This window comes from Arachis ipaensis, chromosome B04 (genome assembly GCF_000816755.2).
Source record: "Arachis ipaensis cultivar K30076 chromosome B04, Araip1.1, whole genome shotgun sequence".
Classification (NCBI taxonomy): domain Eukaryota; kingdom Viridiplantae; phylum Streptophyta; class Magnoliopsida; order Fabales; family Fabaceae; genus Arachis; species Arachis ipaensis.
In genome coordinates, this window is record NC_029788.2 from 78,685,641 (window position 1) to 78,693,148 (window position 7,508).

At 38.3% G+C, this 7,508-nt stretch overlaps 2 long non-coding RNA genes across 2 annotated transcripts; both read left to right on the forward strand.

Annotated features, from left to right (window-relative positions):
• Positions 3,335–4,000, forward strand: LOC110271095. Its single transcript, XR_002361215.1, has 2 exons — positions 3,335–3,610; positions 3,809–4,000. It is a non-coding gene; the product is annotated as an uncharacterized LOC110271095 (long non-coding RNA).
• Positions 4,526–5,448, forward strand: LOC107637828. Its single transcript, XR_001619558.2, has 2 exons — positions 4,526–4,804; positions 5,270–5,448. It is a non-coding gene; the product is annotated as an uncharacterized LOC107637828 (long non-coding RNA).

The window sequence follows — 7,508 nt, forward strand, 5'->3', positions numbered from 1 at the left end:
TCCCTTCTTAGTCTAAGGAAGGTTCTCTCAGGTTCAGAATCAAAGGAAGTTAAAGTCCCGCTTCTTCTCCCTGTCATACAACCAACAAGTACAAGCAAAGAGAATAGGTGCAGAAAGTATATCTGTCTGAATTACTGTTAGTGTGAGTGATGCAATATATCAAACAGTTAGTGGGTTAGTGAGATGAATAGTAAATAACAAAGAAAAAGGAGAGCATTTTTGGCAATTACTTTTCTCATTAACTTTGCAAGTTACTTCCATTCCACGTTAGTGTTAACGTTAGTGCAACTAACGTAGCCACTAATGTGGTTCTTCTTTGCTTCCTTTATCCTGAAATTAAGCAATAAAGTGCATCAAAGTTCTAGACCAAGTCATGGGAAATGCAACATCCAATTTGTCCTTAAATTCATGCAAAATCCTCATGAAATCATGTAAAATGCACAATGTATGCTTGAATCAAGATGTAAGTTAATATCTACCCAAAACTAGCTTATTTCCTAAGGAAATGCATGATACTACCCTAAAAACAGTAAAGAAAAGGTCAGTGAAACTGGCCAAAATGCCCTGGCATCACCTCAGTCAGAGGTCTCTCCAGAAAGAACCAGCCTCTTTGTTTGATCTGATCAGAGGTATATTGCTGGAGTTCTTCTGGGATCTTCAAAGTCCGCTCCAGGTATAGGTTCCTGGAGTTTGCAAACACCGGATACTTCATCTCACAGTATTGGTTTGCAAACTTTACTGAGTCATTGGCGGGAAGTAGCTGGTCGGCCTTCTCCTGCGGGGTAAAGGCTTTCTCCCGCAAGGAGACATCATGCATGAGGTCGATGATAGACACAGAGGCTTCTCCTCTTTTCCGTTTGCCAGAAGTGGCCTTGCCTTTTCCCCTTCTCTGGGAATCTGACATCCTGAAAAATAGAAAACCGGGATATAATAAAAATAGGAAAGCAAATAGGCAAATAATCAAAGAAAACACAAAGTGGCAAAGGAGCAATAGGGTAATGAATATGAGTTAAGTAAAATGTGCATTTAGGATTGTATATGAGTGAAAAGTCTGAAAAGAAGAAATCACAATCCAAAATGTAGTTGAATACAAGTTAAATAGAAAAATTAACATCACGCCTTGGTTAGAATGTTAAAAGAAAGTGAAAGAAAAGCAAAAAAAAAGAAGTTTTGAAAAGGTTAGGTTGGTTAGAGTTAAAATTAGTGGGTTAGTGAAAAATGGGTTAAAGTAAGAGGCATAATGAAAATAGTCCAAGTAACAAGTAATCATAGGTAGAAGCTATAGGTAACTCATATACAAACAAGTAAAACAGTTTGATGATGATTCAAATAGAGATAAAGAAAGCAAAAATAGGAATCAAACATCAAAATTGCGATTTATGAACCAGAAGATCAAAGAAAATAAGAATGCGTGCCTAAGCATTCATGAATTGGTTTGGTGAAATTATAGGAAAGCACAGTTGAAAATGCCAAAACCAAGACATGAACAGAAATATTTTACAGAAATTTGGGCAGCATTCTGGCTAAAATAGGACTTTCTCGGAAGATAAACAGCAATCAAGCAGTTCATATGAATCCAAATTAAAGCTTGCAATTACATATACGGAATATAAACATGAAAGTTCAATGTAAAGAGCAGCAAATGCAGGAAGGTACAGCATGTGAACATGAACACAGCAACAGCAGAATTACAGACTTGATAAAACAGAAACAAGAACAGTGCAAATAAACAGACCTACATCCACTAACCACATCCTAGGCTACCTAATAACCTAAAATCACTACAACAAATATGGGCTTTAGCAATGCCAAATTTTGCAACGCCTTAAAACCGTTCTCTTAGATAGTTTTAGACAACGGTTTTTTTGTGTGTTACCCTACTGAGAAAAGAGAAACGCAGAGAGAAGAGAGAAAGCTAAACCCCGCGAGGAAGAAGAAAGGAAGGAGAGGGAGAAGAGCGCGCCGGCGTCGCGCCTCACCGCCGTAGAGCCCATCACACGCGTCGCCGCCGTCATGTCACCGTCAATCTGAACCGTGCGAGGGAGAGAGCTGCCGCTGTGGGAAACGCGATGGTGGAGAGGACGCCGCCAGATCTGTGGCGCCTGTTCCCTGTCGAGCTCGCCGTCAAAGACGCCACCGCCGTCACTGTCGAACCCTAGCCATCGCAGTCGCCGTCGACGCTGTGGCAGAGAAGGAGGAAGGATGCGCGAACAGAAGAGGGAGAAGGAAGCTGCGAAGCCGTCACCGTTTCTGCTCGGGGTTGTCGCTGCTGCTGAAGAAGACGCGTCCGAGAGAGAGAGAACCAGGGGAGTGACGCGCGAAGGATGCTCTGACGGAGAAGGAGGAGAACGAGGCTGTCTCATCGCCAATGATTAGAAGTTGCTACTGTTGATGGGATGAACAGAACGTGAAGAGGGAGGAGAAACTCGTAGAGAAAAGGGAGGTTTTGCTGCCGCACCGCTGGTCGCCGGGGAACACCGCCATTGACGCTGGAGAATGCCACTATTGGAGCCACTGTCCGTGCTCGGCCCCTGTTTCTGTTGCTGTTTATGCTGGTTCAGCCATTGCCGCCACAACCCGTCTCAAATTTCTTCTAATTTCGACACTCAGAGGTAGATGATTTATTTTAAAATTAACCGTTTTAATTTATGAATATCATTGAAGTTTAGTGAGTATCTGCAAATAATTTATAAATGTCTTGTGTGATTAATTGGTAGAAATAAGCTTGGTTTGAGGATGTAAAATTTGGATTAGTTTTTGAGATGATGTTCTAGTGTTTCAATTAGTTTATTGAGTTTAGGTTATGGCTGTGAATGTGACTGGTATGATGATGATTACGTGCGTGTGAATTGAAATTTGTTTAGCTCTTGTGTGCATCTTGCAAGGTTGTTTGGGGATGAATGCTTGTCGAAAGTTCAGTTTTTTTTTTTTTACTTAATAATGTTGTGATTGGTGGTTGAATCAAATTATAATGAGTAATTTATGAGATTGAGGCTTGATGAATGATAAATAGATTGAGTTTAGATTTCTAAACTAAGTACCTAAAATTGATTTCTTAACTAAAAGTAGTAATTTTTATGGTTTATAAATAATTTTACAATGAGTGGAACCAAATGGTGATAAAATATGTTGATTATTGAGAACCTGTTTGTTTGATGATTGCTGATCCTTGTAAATTAATTATTTTATGTTTTAGGGTGCTCTTACTCTAAATGATTTGAAGATGGTCATTGCTGTTTGAAAAGAGCAATGCATCACAATTGCCTTGTTTGCTTTGAGGTATAAACTATAAAGACTATTCTTCTATTATGGTAAAATCTTTTGGAAAGAACCACATGATTTCATTTTCTTTGGTTTATGAATTGGTTTTGCTTATTATGAATTTTGTTGATTGTTGATTGTTACTATGATGATGTTGGCTTGTTCTGCCATTAGTTACTTTGTTGATTGAATTTTTTTCTTTAATGAGATTTTGTTCTGAGCAATGTTAGGAGAAAATAGTTCTGCTTTGTCATCAGTTCCTACTCTGTCATCTGCTGCTGTTCCGTGCTCTCCCTCCGCTTGCGTCCACTACGCCGTCCCCCACCTCGTCCGCTGAGGTTCGGTTACGGTATGTGTTTGGATTAAGGTTATTTTCTGTTATAAATCAGAGAGTTATTTAGCTGAACATGTTCTCTCTATGTAAAAAGTTAAGCATAGAAGTTTTATTTTAATTCAATTTAGTTTGAAATTAAGCTAAGTTGTTTTATGGAGAATAATGTTAATGTTAATGGTTGTTTCTTAATTGTTGGTTGGTTTATTTTGTAAGCATGTAAAGTGGCTGGGAATTCTAAGTTGATTCTCTCAATGGCCTGAATGACTCAAGTAAAATTGCTGCATTTGATTTTGATGGCCTGAATGACTCAAGTAAAAATCTTAGAATTCTGGAGAAGATTGCCCAAATATTCAAAGAGGATTTGAAGTTTGGTGGAGAAGAGCTTTCTGGAAGCGGAATGGAGAGTAAGAATAGACAAGACAATTACGAATTACAGCTACAATAGTTGATAATCCTTGAAGATAAACAGTCCTAGCATGGTGGAATTGACAGCATTTTACTAGGTGTGTCTCCTTTTAACCTTCTCTTGATCATTTCAATTTCTATTTAATTCCTCTGTGTTGACCAGCATTTCAACCTTAGTAGCTTACCTGTAAAGCTGCTTGTTTGAAATGTCATAGACTCTGTCTTCATCCATGATTGATTTACCTTGAACAAGTTAGCACCATTGTATTATTTTTTCTTTTTTCTTTTGGCACTTTTTTGTTTGTTTGTTGTGCACATAATCTAATCATTTCAATAGAAACAACCTGTGAGTATAGAATTTATAGTTCATGTGGGTACTTGGAAACATTCTTCTTTTATCAGTGTGCATAGTCATCGATTTACACTTAGGCTGGTCATAATTTGGCTTTATCTTGAGCTGACAACACTACACTCTTGAAGAATGTTATTTTTTTTATTATGAGACTGTTCTATTTTCATTATGTATTTAGGGGCAACACAAGCTGAGCTTCAGTTGCAATTTGTTTAGTTCTAAACCTTTTCCATTCATATTTAATCTTGTTTAATCATCTCTTTGCAGTTACATGGAAGAAATAAGAGTTCATGTGCTATCAATTTAATTTAGTGGATAAGATTTCATGTTTAACTGGCTACCGCAAGGTGGGGCTGGTGGTCTAAGTTTTCTGCTTTGTGTGAGAGACTATACTAAGCAAAGCAACTGCTGATGTTGACAAAGCGGTCCATGATGAGACTGGTTTCTTTTAGGTATGTTTGAATAAGTATGCTTGAATCTGAAGTCTAAAATTTGCTATTATATTTATTGCTACTGTTGGTTTACCTTCTGGTAGTGTCAAAGGAGGCGACAGGAGGGGGAGGTGGGTCTTGTGACCTTATGTGGTGCTTTTAGTGCAAAGAAGTTCTTGGATTTAATATCTTTTATAAATTACAACCTTTTGATTTGATGTATTAAGAAGCTTATTTATTAGCAATGCAAATATTGCTTTTCTTACTGGTTGTAACAATCATGCTTGAAAATAACTACACTATAGTTGTTTGATCCTTTTGATGCCTTATTAAGAATTGAATTTGTTAAGTACCTATGTGCTTGTATCCATTATGCTAGTGATACGTGTTATATGCATGCCATTGTTCTTTATTTTGTATTTTACTGATTCAAAATGCTTCATTTTTTTTCCCAGTTAAAAAGCTTGTATTCCTTGTTGTCTGCAGGTGGTTCTGTTTTTTGAAAATATGGGCTTGGATAAAGAAACTATTGGGAGAATTATTTTTCGCTGCCAGCATTGATAAAACTCTTTAGAGGAAGATTGAATTCCTTTCTAGGGTTGGCGTTTTTTAAGCTTATTTTCCTGGGATAATTAGAAAATATCCGGAATTACTTGTAACCAACACTGATACAACTATATTGTATCCGGAAATTTTTGGTTCACTAAGTATATAAATGTTTATTTTTCTATGGTAAGTGTTCAATTAGTTTTCTTTAGTAATTTGATTCAAATAGTTTAACCTTGTTTATTGACATTAAATTTAAAAAAAATAGTTGGAACTAATTTCAATGCAACATGAGAAAACTATTGTAAATAAAGAATAATATAGTTATAAAAAATTGTTGTCAAAAGTCACAAAAGGCAATGGTATTAAAACCGTTGTCAAAGACAGCTACAAAATGACAATGGTATTAAAAACCGTTGCAAAAAACACCACCAAAGGCAACGCTTTTAAACCGTTGTCTTTATGAACAACAAAATTACAACAATTTAAAACCATTGTCTATCCAGTTACGGTTTTAAACCGTTACGTCATCAAAGAGAACGATTTTAAACCGTTGCCTATCCAGTAACGGTTCTAAACCGTTCTTTAAAAATTGTTGTCAAAACCGTTGTCTATGCTAGTAACTATGGCAACGGTTTTTTGGTTGTCGTTGCCTTAGGTATAAAACCGTTTCCTTTGAGCATTGGTAACGGCTGCATATACCACAGGTCAAAAACCGTTGCCAAAGCGTTACCTAAAGTTTTAGGAACGGTTTTCTAATCTATGACAACGGTTTTTGACCGTTGCAAAAATCCTTATTTGTTGTAGTGAATCCACTACAACATGCATATTTAACTATCCTAACATGAACATAAATGGAAAAATAAGAATAAACTACGAACGGATAAAAAGGATTGCGTGTTGCGGAACCTGGAAGGCGAAAGAAGGAGGTTGGGGTACAGAGGTGGCTGGGGTGGTGGCGGTGACGTCCGGCGCGGCGGCTAGCGGCGGTGGGCACGGCGGTTGCTGCTGTTAGGGGGTAGGGGCTTTGGGAAGGGTAATGGGGGAAATAGGGGAGAGGGTTGGGGGTTGCGGGTGGTGGTGGGAGGCTGCGCGGTTGGGACGGTTGGCGGTGGTGGGTGGTGGCGCGGAGGGGAGCAGTGGCGGAGGAGGAGAGGGACTGCTTGCTCCAGTTGTCGAATGGTTGCTTGAAGCTTATTTACTGTTTCCTTGAGGCGAACCTCTGATTCTCGGGGTGATGGATTTGGACATGGTACATAGGAAAGTGGTGGTGCTTGGGAGTGACTGGATTGGAGCTGGGGTAAATAGGGATCATGTGGTGGCGAATGGTGAAGAGAAGCTTGTGAGTGTGGTGGTTCGAGGTTATGTTGAGAGGTTGGTCTATAGGCACGGGGTGGGACTTGTTGGTAGTTACAAGGTTGTCCACCATATCTATCAGCTGGGGATGCATTGTAGAATGGTCGTTGTCCATGATATCTTGGAGGGTGTTGTTGCCTAAAGGGTTGATTAAATCCTCTTGGCTCCATCCATCCTTGATTGGTTTGACCTTGATGCATATTCCTGCTGAGCGAGAGGGGTGAGAGTTCATAGTAGCAAATAAAATTAAAAAGGAAAAACAGAAATAAATAAACAAGTAAAGGAAAAATATGTACAATAACCAATAATAAGGCACACGTTAGCAGTTCCCCGGCAACGGCGCCATTTTGATGTTAAGGATTTTTTGCCAGTAAAAAATATCATAAAAATAGTCGCGTTGTAGATATAGTTTCTAGACCAAAAAAAATCCCTTTCGTGCAAACGTTTTGGTTGTCACAAGTAACAAACCCCTTAAAATTGATAACCGAGTATTTAACCTCGGGTCGTCTTCTCAAGGAACTGCAGGAAAGTATGTTCTTATTATTGGTTATGGAGATTGTAAAACTGGGGTTTCAAGAATGAGGAACGAGTAATTTGATGACAAGTAAATTAAATAGCAATTGAAAATAGATAAATAATGTAAAGCAAACTTTTGGTAAGGTATGAGAAATTAGAGGTCCTATCCTAGCTATCCTTAGCAATGATGATGATGGTTGAATCCTAATTCCACTTTGTTAACCTTTACTAAGATAAAGGAAGGTCAAGGGATTAATTGGTTTGATCTTCGAATCCTATTTATTTCCTAAGAAAAGATTGGGATTAT